We start from the raw sequence: 16,204 nt of genomic DNA, 5'->3' as shown, positions 1-16,204 counted from the left end.
TAAAATACAGCAAGACTTATGAAGGATCAACAGTTGGTGTAGGAACTAGCAGTTGATCCCCAACGTAAATAAATGTAACGTACTGCGTACAAATATAATATAGTGCGGCGTATAAATATAATATAAATATCATGTGAAACGGTGACAACCGTAAAATTGCTGAGCGTAACTGTCCAGGGCAAAATACAACCAACAGCCACACACACACACACACAAACCGCAGGCTGTAGGAAAAGTGGATGCCAGATTGATATCCATTTGCAGAATCCTAAGAGCGCTCATTTCAGTGGTTCTTGAGTACTGCTTGTCAACCTGGGGCTGTCACTAGGTCACTAGGTAGGAAACATAGAAGATCCAAACAATAGTGACGCATTTCGTCTTGGGTTCATTCAGTAAGTGGCAGAGTGTTACGAAGACGCTAGAGGCAGTGCATTTACTGTAAATAGTAATGTAAAGCGGCGTTAAAGGATACACAAAAAAATTGTTTATAAACTTTCATTTCCATCTGGATCTGCTTAAAAAGGCCGGTTACGTTGTATCTCATGTGATGTACAGGGCGTTGTGCATCTAGCAAAAGAATATCCGTGTGCAGAGATAAGAACCGACACAGTAACTACATATACCGGGAATTTGTAAAAAATTGTAAATACGAAGTTTTATAACGAAATTCCGCAAGAATATGGATGAGAAGGGTTGAAAATGGACACCCAATAAGATATGGAATGCTTGAACAGTAGTGTAATGCAGGAAACAAAATACAAATTTAAAGTTTCCGAATGCTCTCGGTTGGAAGAATTGCGAAAAGGAACAGAGCTAATTGTTAACGCCATAAAACAGATAGCTTACAGCAAAAAAATTAGATGTGTATTAGAATCTGAGAACATCTATTCTCTGTATTTGTCGAATTACCGTTGGGAGAAAGAATTAGATGATTCTAACGTAGATTTAAATCGTAAGTTATAATTTAAGCTGCATGTTTTTAAAACTATGCCTAGCAAACGTAAAGAAGGAGTTGTTTTCTGTGTGTAATGCATATAAAAAAATTTAAAAAATATTTGGTAAAGGAATGTTTGTTTCCTTACACGTGCCGGCCGTTGTGGCCGTGCGGTTAAAGGCGCTTCAGTCTGGAACCGCGTGACCGCTACGGTCGCAGGTTCGAATCCTGCCTCGGGCATGGATGTGTGTGATGTCCTTAGGTTGGTTAGGTTTAATTAGTTCTAAGTTCTAGGCGATTGATGACCTCAGAAGTTGAGTCGCATAGTGCTCAGAGCCATTTGAACCAACCTTACACGTCACCTGGCCAAAAATCCTAAATAAAATGTCTCCTATTTACAATAATGTACATGTTTCTTTTGGATAGTGAACTGAAAAGATGTTGAAAGTGAGGTGTTGGATGACATTGAAAAGTAGCTGAAACTAAGTAGCTAAAAACATCGCAACCCTAATTTCGTACGCACAGAAAACCACTGTACCATATAAATTCTAAATACCCCTTATTACAACTGGAGTCTATATAAATCTCTGCAGTTAACCAAGTGTGAATGTAACTTTCTTTGGTCGTAATCCTTTTTTACAATAAATTTTATATGTAGAGCATTTTTTTAGTTTTTTACACCCCGTTCCCTCTGTAATACGGTACAAACCGAGACACACAGACTCTCACAGAGAGAGAGAGAGAGAGAGAGAGAGAGAGAGAGAGAGAGAGATGAAATTTACTGATGAGTCAGTACAACATTTGACATAAACACAGAGAGATGGAATTTACTGATGGGGCATGCAGGAGATGAAATTTACTGGGAAGACTGTACAGTATTTGACATAAACATTAAGTAAAACACGTAAAGCATAAAAGCAATGACATTTGTTGATGAGGCTACAGTAATGACACAAATATTTGTATGTGTGTGCGGATGTGCGTGTATGCATGTGTGTTTTTGTGTGTGTGTGTGTTTGTGTGTGTGTGTGTGTGTGTGTGTGTGTGTGTGTGCACGCGCGTGAGTGCATGTGTGTGTGTGTGTGAGAAAATTTTGATAAGTAATTGAAAAATTCAGGTGAAGAAGCTTGTGGAAATATTGCAGTATAGTTGAATTGTTTATAACATGGCGGTGTTTGGCAAAATATACTATGCTGTCACTGGCTGTTCCATTTTAACTAAAATTTCTCCTTTGTGCCATCTTGTATTTTTCGGATAAGGAGGCGTGGGTTGTGCTGTCACAAATGTAAACAAAGTGAGCCCATAGATATGTTATTGTTTCTTTCTGTAAGTCGTAGACAACAGCAAAGAGAAATTAAATGAAGGTACACGAGACAGTGATCTGCTTAACTGTGCTCTGAGGGTCAGTGATTAACAATACCATAAGTCATTATAGTAGATGTATTAGTATTTGCAGCATAAATTTTGGTACTAGAAGTTGCTGTAGATAAATTAAGATAGTGTTTCTAATGATAGTACTTTGTTACATCTGCAGTAGTTGTAGTATATCCAGTTGTAATTTCATTAATAGCAGCAAGTATGTATAAAGATAACTGTAAAATTACCTAAAAAGATTGAAGTAATGAAAACTTATGAGTCTTTTTCTCTCACGGTAAAGGAAAATTCGTCTGAGAATGGAAGAAGATGATATACATTAACCACAAGTAGAGTATTACATCGTGAGCCATCAATTGTTAGAGCAGTAGTAGCTAAGAAAAACAGAGGTAAAGAAAAATAGTATGCTAAATGCTACAAACTTAGTTCAACATCCACAATAGAAAAAAAACACAAAAAACGTTTATCGTAATAATTCACTTAAATGTAATTGGACATGTAACAGACCATTAGTGGATCTAGAAAGTGGACTAGAATGAATAAATAAACAAATAAATACATAAATTATACGTAAATGGTTCAATAATTTCCAGAGATGTTAAAAATTTAGTATCGTATTAAATTTTGAATACACAGCCCCTTTCTTGCAATACACTCGCAGTGCTGATCGTAAAAGCTCTGGAACACCTTGACAAAAGCTTCAGCTCCAGTGTCGCCCAGAATTGCAGTCGCATTCCGTTGAATCGATGCAAAATCTTCGAAATCTTTCCCTGTTTATGACAGATTTGAGTTTAGGGAAGAGTATGATGTCTGCCAGGGTCAAATAAGGCGAATATTGTGAATGCGGAGGGGGATATTCGAGTATCGTAACACCTCTTTCGGTCAACAACTAACTTGCAAGAAGGGTATCGTGGGACAAAAAACAACGACAAACACTATCGCAGATCCTGTGCCCTCGAAACAGATAGTCGTCAACTACTATGAAAGGCAGTTAGCAAAGAAAATTTCGGTTTATGTAGCTCCATATTTATTCGACTAACTGGGTCACTTGTCTTTTCGTACCACAGATCAGTCTCGAACTGACTGAACCTACTGTATGTAACCTACTTGGAAAGGTAGGACTGTATCGGGAATACTTAGCGTATGTGCTGCAATACAGGCGGTGCACGTATCGAACGTATGTGAGAATGGAGGAAGAACTTCAGACTCAGAATATTGAAGCGGTAAGGATTGCGAAAGAGCTTATTACAGCAGTCCAGCGCGGGTCACATGGGGAATGAAGCATTTCAAGTGACTGGAAAAATACGCGGATCATTCCTGTTTTAAAGGAGGGTCATCAAACCACCGCACGCAACTATGTGTCTATATCGCTGACGGTAATCTGTTGTAGAATTTTGAAACATGTGTTATCCTTGTATGATAAGACGACGTCCCCTGTAGGAATCAACATGGATTCTACAAACGACGATCGTGTGAAACCCAGATCGCTCTGTTCCTCCACGAGCAGATAAGGGCGCCCAGGCTGATGCCGTCATCCTTGACTTCCGTAAGTTCGATACAGTTCCGCACTATCGCCTCATCAACAAAACAGGAGCGTGTGGAATACCAGACGAGATTTGTGGTTGCACACTAAAGAGTCCCTTGGAAGTGGAACATAGTATGCCATTCTTAATGGAGAGAAATCTTCAAACGCAAAAGAGAAATCTTCAAACGCTAAAGCAACTCCGGGATCACCCCAAAGAAGTGTTACAGGAGCATTATTGTTCGATATATATATATATATATATATATATATATATATATATATATATATATATATATATATATATATATAAACCTTTGAACATAGCTGCTAAGGTTCAGTGACCATGTCAGAATTATGTTGGAACAAATAAGCCCTCGATGACAAATATTAAGTCAAAATTGACCTGGTTTCGACGCTACTATGAGCGTCGTCTTCAGTAATAGACTAACTGTTCTAAAACATATTAGGTAGATAGTACATTAATAAAATTAAAGTTTGTACTGACTGGAAAAGATGCAGTACTTACAAGTCACATATTAAAAAAGATCTAAGCCGGAAAGGCGCGTCATGAACAGTTGTGAGATGGCGAGCCGCTAAGGGCTGCTCGTACTGTGAACAAGGGTTGCAACGAGACTGACCCAGTGGATAACGTCCGAAATTTCATGAGGCACTTCCTGGAAGTAGGTCTTGTGTGTAGAGAAGTCGCAATACTAGAAAATAGTAACGAAATGGAGGAAGACCTGCAGGGCATGTACACTTGGTGCAGAGACTGTCATTTGGCTCTCAACGTAAGGAAATGACAGGACCCGATACCGTGTATTTACACTATTGCCAATCACTCGCTGGAAGTAGTCACATCCGTTAAATATCTGCGAATTTTTTGTTGTTGTTGTGGTCTTCAGTCCTAAGACTGGTTTGATGGAGCTCTCCATGTTACTGTATCCTGTGGAAGCTTCTTCATCCCGCAGTACCTACTGCAACCTACATCCTTCTGAATCAGTTTAGTGTATTCATCTCTTGGTCTCCCTCTACGATTTTTACCCTCCACGCTGCCCTCCAATACTAAATTGGTGATCCCTTGATCAGAACACGTCCTACCAACCGATCACTTTTTCTAGTCAAGTTGTGCCACAAACTTCTCTTCCCCCCAATCCTATTCAATACCTCCTCATTAGTTATATGATCTACCCATCTAATCTTCAGCATTCTTCTGTAGCACCACATTTCGAAAGCTTCTATTCTCTTCTTGTCCAAACTAGTTATCGTCCATGTTTCACTTCCATACATGGCCACACTCCATACAAATACTTTCAGAAACGACTTCCTGATACTTAAATCTATACTCGATGTTAACAAATTTCTCTTCTTCAGAAACGTTTTCCTTGCCATTGCCAGTCTTCTTCGACCATCATCAGTTATTTTGCTTCCCAAATAGCAAAACTCCTTTACTACTTTAAGTGTCTCATTTCCTAATCTAATTCCCTCAGCAACACCCGACTTAATTCGACTACATTCCATTATCCTCGTTTTGCTTTTCTTGATGTTCATCTTATATCCTCCTTTCAAGACACTACCCATTCCGTTCAACTGCTAAGTCCTTTGCTGTCTCTGACAGAATTGCAGTGTCATCGGCGAACCTCAAAGTTTTTATTTCTTCTCCATGGATTTTAATACCTACTCCGAATTTTTCTTTTGTTTCCTTTATTGCTTGCTCAATATACAGATTGAATAACATCGGGGATAGGCTACAACCCTGTCTCACTCCCTTCCCAACCACTGCTTCCCTTTCATGCCCGCTCGACTCTTATAACTGCCATCTGGTTTCTGTACAAATTGTAAATAGCCTTTCGCTCCCTGTATTTTACCCCTGCCACCTTCACAGTGTGAAAGAGAGTATTCCAGTCAACATTGTCAAAAGCTTTCTCTAAGTCTAAAATTGCTAGAAACGTATGTTTGCCTTTCCTTAATCTTGCTTCTAAGATAAGTCGTAGGATCAGTATTACCTCACGTGTTCCAATATTTCTACTGAATCCAAACTGATCTTCCCCGAGGTTCGCTTCTACCAGTTTTTCCGTTGGTCTGTAAAGGATTCGGGTTAGTATATTGCAACCGTGACTTATTAAACTGATAGTTCGGTAATTTTCACATCTGTCAGCACCTGCTTTCTTTGGGGTTGGAATTATTATATTCTTCTTGAAGTCTGAGGGTATTTCGCCTGTCTCATACATCTTGCTCACCAGATGGTAGAGTTTTGTCAGGAATGGCTCTCCCAAGGCCGTCAGTAGTTCTAATGGAATGTTGTCTACTCACGGGGCCTTGTTTCGACGAATTTTTTAATATGATGTAAACAATCTAGACCGCAAGAAACCTTTATTTGTGTGGTTACCGGTTTCGGTCAGTTACTGATAATCTTCAGATCTCATACGAAACAATTGACGTTCGTGGAGTCCGTAACGCCTGCTCCATTACCGCCTCCGCCTACGATTATTCCTAAATATCTCAATTTATTGATGAGGTAGATAAAATGTTTTTCTAGTATAAATAGTACAATTGACTTCGAATCAGAAAAATTGATATAAATCAAGAAAACAATCCTACCAACGTGGTATGAGGTCTGAAGATAGTCAGTAACTGATCGAAACCGTATCCACAAAAATAAAGTTTCCTTGCGGTCTAGACTGATTATGTTCATTTTAAAGTACTAAGAGAAACCAAAGTTCTTCACGAGAAATGTTCAAGAATTGTCTGCGAATATGTGTGCAGAGCGATTTAAATTTGAACGACCACTTAAAAGTAATCGTAGAAAAGGTGGATGCCAGACTGAAATTCACTGGGAAAAGTGTCAGAAAGTGTAGTTCACTCACGACAGAGGTAGATTACGAAACTCTTGTTCCATCGATACTCGAGTATTGTTCGTCAGTCTGGAACCCTTACCAGATAGGATTAGTAAAGTAAATAGAGAAGTTCCAAAGAGGAGCATTGAGTTTCGTCACAGATTCGTTTAGTATGGACAAAAGCGTCACTGAGATGCTCGTCCATCTCCAGACGCTATTAGAGAGGCATTGTGCATCACAAAGTCTTCACTGTTAAAATTCCGAGAGCCTATGTTGCTAAAAGAGTCAGCTAACTATTTACTTCTTTCTACGTATATCTCGAGCAAAGACCATGAAGGCAAAATTACACAGAGAGGACAAAAGCTTACCAACTATCGTTCCTCCTGCGCACCATTAGCGACTGACACAGGAAAGGGAGGAAGAGGGGAGAGGAGTTACAGTGGTGTACAAAGTACCCTCTGTCACACACCATAACATGGTTTGCAGAATATAGGTATAAACGTCCATGAAGTCGGCTAGTACTTTGTAATCACACAAAGAGTAACAGATAAGAGACAAAAGAGCCTGTTAGAACAAACTGCAGTTGACGTTTGTTGAGGACCACCTACGCTATACGTTTTTCGTATTAGATGCATTGTACTGCCACCTACTGCCAGGTACTCCATATTAGCGACCTCATTAGACATTAGACATTGTGAGAGAGCAGAATGGGACGCTCCGCGAAACTCACGGACTTCAAATGTGGTCAGGTGACTGGGTGTCACTTGTGTCATACGTCTGCACGCGAGATTTCCACACTTCTAAATATCCCTAGGTTCACTGTTCCCGATGTGATAGTGAAGTGGAAAAACATACAGCACAAAAGCGTACAGGCCGACCTCGTCTGTTGATTAACAGAGACCGTGTGTAATAGACAGAAATTAATCCATATCATCACACATGAATTCCAAACTGCATCAGGATCCGCTGCAAGTACTATGGCAGTTTGGCGGGAGGTGAGAAAACTTGAATTTCATGGTCGAGCGGCTGTTCATAAGCCACACATCACGCTGGTAAATGTCAAACGACGCCTCGCTTGGTGTAAGGAGCGTAAACATTGGACGACTGAACAGTGGAAAAACATTGCGTAACGAATGGCAGGGTGTGGGTATGGCAAATCCCCGTGAGCGTCATCTACCAGCGTGTGTAGCGCTAACAGTAAAATTCGGAGGCGGTGGTTTTAGGGTGTGGTCGTGTTTTTCATGGAGGGGGCTTGCACCCCTTGTTGTTTTGCGTGGCACTATCACAGCACAGGCCTACATTGATGTTTTAAGCACCTTGTTGCTTCCCACTGTTGAAGAGCAATTCGGGGATGGCAACTGCATCTTTCAATACGAACGAGCACCTGTTCATAATGCACGGCCTGTGGCGGAGTGTTTACACGACAGTAACATGCCTGTAATGGACCGGCCTGTACAGAGTCCTGACGTGAATCCTATAGAACACGTTTGGGATGTTTTGGAACACTGACTTAGTGCCAGGTCTCACCGGCCGACATCGATACTTCTCCTCAGTGCAGCACTCCGTGAAGAATGGGCCGCCATCCGCCTTCCAGCACCAGATTCATCGTATGCCTGCGAGAGTGGAAGCTGTCATCAAGGATAAGGGTGGGACAACACCATACTGAATTCGAGCAATATCGATGGAGGGCGGCACGAACTTGTAACTCATTTTCAGCCAGGTATCCGGATACTTTTGATCACATAGTGTATATGATACTTCCTCCTTTGGCGCCTTCTTATGCTGTGCTGTTGGTCTAGACTAGAGGCGCTGTAGCCTTCAGCTGCCGCCAGCTGGATGACTTCGGGAGTTACTTCTGCAGAAGTAGTCGTGGTGGCGGGAGAACAATGGACGTGAAAACATTTGGCACTGCCAGTGTGTCGCCACGGCGAGGCCCGTATCTGTATGCGTCACGCGCGTTTTCGCGGAACTACGAGATAATTCATTTTCTTTACTACTGGTGTTTCCCTGTAACATTTCCCAATACGGATTCGATAGCTTAATTTACGTTACTCAAAAAAAGGTCTTGAAAGTTAATTTGGTGACACTGAATACAAAAGTGACTTTAAACTTCAAATCGTAGCCGTTATTTACTATTATAATTTTTCGCTAAGTGTCAGGTTCGAATATACGCAGTTGGCACCATTTTATGACTTTGTCGTAATTCTCACAGCATCACGCCATCATGTCGTAGGGTGCATGGGCTGCACATGTTCATCACTGATCATTAGCGTTGTGGCCATAGAACTGTCTGCCGTTCTTATAAGAACTGCTGTAAGTGGTACTGTGTTTTGTCGCTTCTCGAAGTGCTTTCGTGAGAGTATTGTGTTCTAATGAACTTCCAGCTAGCAACCTGCTATTAACACTCGTGTAAAACACTATCTCGTTAATGTAAAAATAATGCAGATAATTCCTTTACATTTCCGGAAGAAGATTTAATTTACACCTTCTGCAAAAAAAGGTCTGTTTCTCGCATTCTGTGAGACGGAGGAACAAGACAGGAATCTAGGCTCCACACGTCTGCTGTACTGCTTTACTACATGTTCGTCCAATCTCAAGGAGTGGGTAGATCGATATACGTTGTATGCCGTTTGGGCTGTTGATGATTTAGATGCAGTCCTCCAATCGAACTAATGACGTGTTTTATGCAGATTCTCCTACAAACAAAAAGATACTGCACAAAGAAAAACTCGGAGTTGTGTATAATAATAGACACTTTGCACGCTCTGAAAAAGAACTTCTTAATTCTGAAACTCCAGGGAAGATTTCGGCGAACAATGAAGTCTTAACTGGAGATAGAGACCATCCAGTTTGAGAGGCGAAGATTTATTTTCCCATTCTGTTTCTAAAAAGTGGGAGCAGGGTTTTTATTGGTCCACAGATAAGAAAAAATTTTAAAGTCAGTTAGAGTTAACGATGAAGGACAAAAAGAAAAATTTAAATAATCTATGAATAATGTGACGTGCTTGGATAAGCTGTTACCTTGTCACATACAACTAAAACCACCCTTCTTGCAATTACACCTTTGAGGCGCAGTCAAATGAAAACGAGACAGGCAGAACAAAAGTAAGTAAACTGTTCTTTATTTACAAAGTAATCGGCATAACTGGTAATACATTTATCGTGCAACGAGTCGTGGAGAAATGTTTGCCGTTCCCTACAGAACTAGGATTGTACCCAGGCGTGCTCATCGTCGTCCGAACCAAATTGACTGCGACGAACGCCTTTCTTCCAGACTCCAAAAATACGGATATCGCATGGGGAGATATCGGAAGTGCTTGGAGGATGAGTAAGGGTTCCAAGCGAAGCTTCCGCAGCGTAATCGAAACAACCTTGGCCCGCATTTTGGCAAAATTGATTCGACTATGCTGCAGAAGTTTCGGTTGGACGCCCTTACACAATCTCCACGCACTTCCGATATCTGCCCAAGCGCTTTTCCGTATTTTTAGAGTCAGGAAGAAAGGCATTCGCGGCAGTCGATTTGGTTCGGACGAAGAGGCGCACACCTGAGTCTGTAAGCAACCGAAAGCATTTTTCCATGAAGCAATTGACCGTTTCGTCTCACTGTAGGATAAATGTTTTATTAACAGTTATGGCGATTATTTTTGAAGTAATAAACAGTTCACTTTTTTTTCAGTCTTTCTTGTTTTCATTTGACTGCCTCTTATAGACAACTTGTAGGGAAGCAGCCTACTCACGCCTTATAAAATTCACATCAGTCCTTTCCATTGTGTGCCAGCCTAGTCCGCTGTAACTAGCTCTGACGTCATAAATATTGCGCAATACTTTAAAATGAAGTAAATAACATGAAACGTTTCTAGTATGTCAGGAGTAATACAAAATCAATTTGTGTTGGATATCAGTTCAATAACTTTAACCATTTTCGAAATTTGGATCTTTTTCTGTAAAAATCACTGGCACAACAGAAAAGAGCTAGAAACTTAAAAATTTATATTTAGATTCCTTTTGCATAATCATTTAGTAGAAACAGTATTCTGGATCTCACAAATTAAAATTTTAGTTGAAATTCATGATTTTCTGGTTTTTGTCTTAGAAATTAAGGAAGCAAGATAGATTAAGTAGGTGAATAAATAAAGTTAGGATGTTTAAGTTTAAGTAGAAGGGAGATCCGGTATAATCATAAAAATGTAAGAAGTTTCAACAGAATAACTAAAAAACTATAGCTATAGCGTATCTCCAAAGAGCAAGTTCAGAGCTCATCTACTGCGTGTAGTGTAATTAAATTAATTCTCTCGCCCAAAATATTTGACTTACCCACGTCAGACTTTCATTATGATTACTTACTTGTGTGCTGATTGCACAATTAAATTGAAAGCTTCATAGGCCATCAGCAAAGGAAGCAATGATTTATTCGATAACTTAAAGTGGTGCATTACTAGTCCAGCGGCTAGTCGGGAGAGCAGATTTGATCAGGCGTTCCATTAGCCGTCCGCACCGCGGCTTTATATGTAAGAACGCTGCGCAAGAGAAGGAAGGCCCCAGTTCTCTCCAGACGCTGATTAGCGCACCACCTGTGCGGGGAGTCGCGTCGCGTTGGTATCGTTGATATGAACAGCCTCGGATGCAGTAATAAGTTACTCGGGATACCCGTAACCATGAAATCGTTTTCGAGTGAAGTGTTAATTTTGGGATGACGTTAATGATCTATCTTTAGTTTGCGTATGTCGTATTTTCACGTGCCGCCGCAGGACAGACATTCTACCATTATTAGCGTGGCGTTTGATGAACATTATCATCAAATTATGGCGAGCATTCTCTTAAACATTTAATTTGAACAGTTATAGTTGCATCAGCACATTTGACTCTGAACTGCTCTGGTAGTTGGATTGTGTGGATTGTGTTTGGTCTGTGACTTTCAGAATATAGTGAACATTTTAGAGAGAATGGTTTTTGATTATGAATCCCAGACAATCTCCTAATTCCTCAGAGCTATAAGCTGTAGCTATAAATGTATTTCTCAGATGAAGTGGGCACTAGGAATTCTAATTACAGGCTTCACGTTTTGCTAATCACTTTCTGGTTGCCAATATTGTAGTTGGAGAGCCAGCGTTGAGAACAGCATAAATACAAAACATTTATTGCACTATTCCACCTGCCGCCCCACAAACTTCTCACCAAATTCTAATAATGTTAGAGTATTTCACTATAAAATAAAAGGGAGTAATGCCATATCAAATATTATAGTCGAATTATTTAAAGGACTGTCCTGCATCACGGAACCAGGGACAAGCGGAAAGGAGAAGCTCTTGAGGTATTTAATATTTTTTCATATTTTCTTCTAAGATACTTAAAAAAATTTCCATATCCCAAAAAGAGAGACAGTTGTTAAATTAAATTTTGTTTTACCTGATTCAGAACCCATAAAGAAATCATTTTCTATTCGCCATACCATTCAACTTTTCAAAATTTGGAACCCATTCTTGTTCTTCACCCATCCTGATTTGATTTCTGCCACGTTTTGTCTAAATCTTCATGCACCACCATAACGACTGATAATGTAGAGGTATTCATGTTGCGATGGTGCAATATGTTATGATGACGCTACATGTATAACTGACTCAAGTTCACATTTGCCCCAGTGACCTTAATTGTCATTATAAATCTCAAGCTCGTACTTTTCACTAATTATGTAATTGTTCCAAAAAGTGATAAACGGAAATTCATCGGTCGACCCGAATGTTAAGCTCCTTCCCGGGTTCTGGCTGCGACAACGGTAATTTTTATTAAATTACGGAAATTTCAAAATATATTTCTCTCAGCTTTTTTAACAAGTGTGCTGGGTGGATGGTTGGGGGGGGAGGGGGGCGGGAAGAACGGAAACCTTCCATCCTATTCTCTTGGCTCAACCAGTGAGATGATGCAACACATCTGGATGCACTGAAGTGGCTGATCTATTTCTGAAATAAAACAGAATTAATTTAAAAAAGGAACTTCTATTTCATTGCACCCTCAGGTCCCTGAATTTCCTTAATGAGGAGATGAAAAATTTCACCGCCACTTTATTTCCTAAAAGAGCTGTGGGATGGGAGGGAGGGGGTGGCTTATTTTGAAATTTCTGCCGCTTAATACCAAATAGGTTATTTGCTAAAACTGTCATTGTCAGGGTTCAAACCGAGGACGGGTTATTACCGTATTTTTGACTTAATGACGACACTCACGTTTATGAGTGTAAATGCTGACCACGAGCCACTTTCTTCCTTATATCATCAAAACCTACGCACAGTAAAAACATAAACATTGTACTGGAAGACCCACTACTTCACCATTCATACAGTATTAAATATACTTGTATTTGTTGTTAGAGTAAGGTTAATTTACTCCTTTAACAAAATAAAATCGCTTTATTGTAAGAAACCTATTGGTAGTAGATGAAGGTATTAATTTGCTATAGAAACTACTCAGAGACTCGAGCCTAGAATAAATGGGCTCGATTCTTTACTGCCAAAGACGAAAGTAGAAAATTAATGAGTGAGTGGAGTAGTCTGCTATTGGAAAGGTCGACTTTCGATGTGTATTCCGTGGTTCCCACGCAACCGATCGAAAAATGAGGACGCTATAATCGCTTCTTTTTATTTATTCTTTTTCTTTCATTTGCATCTAAAGCGCAACAAATCTACCGACGCCATCAGATATTTATTTCACCCAAGGATCATAAAAGTAAGACAAGAGCCAAGCGGTCTAAGGCGCTACAGTCATGGACTGTGCGGCTGGTCCCGGCGGAGGTTCGAGTCCTCCCTCGGGCATGGGTATGTGTGTTTGTCATTAGGATACTTTAGGTTAAGTAGTGTGTAAGATTAGGGACTGATGACCTTAGTCCCATCAGATTTCACACACATTTGAACATTTTTTAAGACAAGAGAGTTTAGGATCCGTAGCAAAACGTGTAGACAATTGTTTTTCCCTTGCTCAATAGGCAAATGGAGCAGCACACAAAAACGCAAACATTGGTTCGAAGGAGCGTCGGCCACGCGCTACAGAGTGTAAGTAAACGTAATGGCAGCTTCCCGTAGAGTGAGGGTATGGCCTCCTGTTGATGGTGATCCGTCTATTGGGCTGCGATGTTTATCTCTGATCCTCCCTTGGTGCTATTAGAGAGCAGAGGTTTACGTGCCAGCACCGAGTTTTATCCTTTTTATATCCCACGCTCCCTCTCTCTCTCTCTCTCTCTCTCTCTCTCTCTCGCTCTATCACCAACAGAAACACCACACTTTAGACGTACACACCAAGCAGTTACAATGAAGCAACAACACTCACACTTTCATTTACGAACAAAATTAACTCCTCTAGTTCAGACTACTTAGCCACTAAATGACTTATTCAGCTCCCGTCGGGTACATCTCATATCACGCGTATGTGTGCTAATGGCGTGAGAGACACAAACAAGTAATTCAGCGGATGTTTGCCGTAAGGCTACGATCACCAAACGTCGGCTGATAAAATCATCCAGAAACTTGGTCACATTTCGTCGGACTATAATTCTCATTTGTTTGTGGAACGAATGCCTCAGAAATTCTGTAGTTTGAAACAAGTACCATACTGCAGTTCATTTGATCACAAAGACGACGAATTCAAATAAGTGGAATTATTGTTTCCGGAGAAACATGTGCTGTTTTCTAACTTATTCGTATAACCGGATTAATTCTTTGAACACACGATGCTGAAGAAAGAAACGGTGTATTGTTCACGTGTTAACGCTTCTACATCACATCCTATAAGCAATAAGCACGGACAACTATAAATGCCATTTCAAATTCTGAAACTATTACGCATAAACAGCTAAATTTCGTACGAAATTGTATATATAGTCTAAAATTTAATAAATATAAATAAGAAAGCGCTGATATTTTTCAGTGCAACAATAGTGACTCAAGTTCCCTTGCTTGATGAATGGCGAATTTTCATATTGACAATGACAAAATGGTACGTTACGAAATTAAGGTATTTCTATACAATGTGTAAAATAATCATGTTTCTAGGTGAATACCTCTTATTACGACGCACGAAGTAAAAGAGTAGTAGAATTTTTTTTGCATGAAAACTGAATCATTTATTAAGCAAAACTCCAGAAATTCATTTAGCCCACTCTTATTTGGTAAATAATGTTTCACAACACCACGTTTTTCGCAATCCTTCTGATGCCGGAAGCGGATGTTGCTCGAATCTGTCGAAGAAAACAAACAGATTTGAATTCCACCAAACACGGTCCAATTTCGGAAGTGTCGGCCTATAAGGTAGGTTGGACTCCTAATCAGATCTCGCACAAGATATCTTTCAGGTACGAAAAGATCGACGGCTGTGTATTTCAGTCAGCCAGCGTCAGTTCAGCCGGCGACATTTTTAGTCCATCGTCGGCGGAACTTCGAACACGGCCTGAGTGACTTCCTAGCTGTACACCACTTTAATTTAGTTCTTCGTTCGCGTCTCGCAGAGATGTCCCAACGTCGCGAGTGACCAAACATTTCCAACTCAGAGGATGATTGCTATAACGTATCCCTCAACCGCCAGATTCACACGAGTGTATCAGTAACCATTCAGCGCCGACATTCCGGCCGTCTGGCTGCTGCTGCGACAGTAATTTGGTTGTGTGTATGGAGCCTGTGGTGGGTGGGTGCGATCGCAGAGGCAGCACGCTGGACCCTGGCTGGAGAGCTGGTTGTTACCTGCTGTGTAGCGGGCAGCGCGCGCATCGTCTTCGCGGTACGCGAGGAGACTGGCCCCTCCCCCAGGCTCTCCTGCCCGCTCAGCTCTGCTGTGAGGGGAGAGGAGAGGAGAGGAGAAGAGAGGAGGGAGCTATTTCTGTCGCGGCTGCAGCTGCACAGCCGTCGCCGCAGCCCAGTTCCTCTCCGGGAGGAGTCGCTCCCTCCTCAGAGGCAGAATCCCGCCTCGTCTGTCCACCTCCCTAGGTTTCAGGTGCCGCCAGCATGAGTACATCTACATCTACATGTACATTTATACTCCGCAAGCCACCCAACAGTGTGTGGCGGAGGGCACTTTACGTGCCACTGTCATTACCTCCCTTTCCCGTTCCAGCCGCGTATAATTCGCGGGAAGGACGACTGCCGGAAAGCCTCCGTGCGCGCTCGAATCTCTCTAATTTTACATTAGTGATCTCCTCGGGAGGTATAAGTAGGGGGAAGCAATATTTTCGATACCTCATCCAGAAAAGCACCCTCTCGAAACCAAGAGATGCAGAGCGCCTCTCTTGCAGAGTCTGCCACTTGAGTTTGCTAAACATCTCCGTAGCGCTATCACGCTTACCAAATAACCCAGTGACATAACGCGCCGCTCTTCTTTGGATATTCTCTATCTCCTCCGTCAACCCGACCTGGTACGGATCCCACACTGATGAGCAATACTCGAGTATAGGTCGAACGAGTGTTTTGTAAGCCACCTCCTTTCTTGATGGACTGCATTTTCTAAGGACTCTCCCAATGAATCTCAACCTGGCACCCGCCTTACCAACAATTAATTTTATAT

General features: G+C 41.1%; 1 protein-coding gene across 1 annotated transcript in view; it reads right to left on the bottom strand.

Moving 5' to 3' along the window:
* The window catches only part of LOC126473648 (serine/threonine-protein kinase meng-po), a 368,324-nt gene extending 352,895 nt beyond the window's left edge, over positions 1-15,429 (bottom strand). The window contains exon 1 of the mRNA XM_050100863.1: positions 15,388-15,429. The gene's annotated coding sequence lies outside the window, so the exon portion shown is untranslated. The remainder of the gene's footprint in view (positions 1-15,387) is intronic.
* Positions 15,430-16,204: the final 775 nt, after the last annotated feature.

This window comes from Schistocerca serialis, chromosome 4, assembly GCF_023864345.2.
Source record: "Schistocerca serialis cubense isolate TAMUIC-IGC-003099 chromosome 4, iqSchSeri2.2, whole genome shotgun sequence".
NCBI lineage: Eukaryota > Metazoa > Arthropoda > Insecta > Orthoptera > Acrididae > Schistocerca > Schistocerca serialis.
This window is presented reverse-complemented; position numbering and strand designations above follow the sequence as displayed.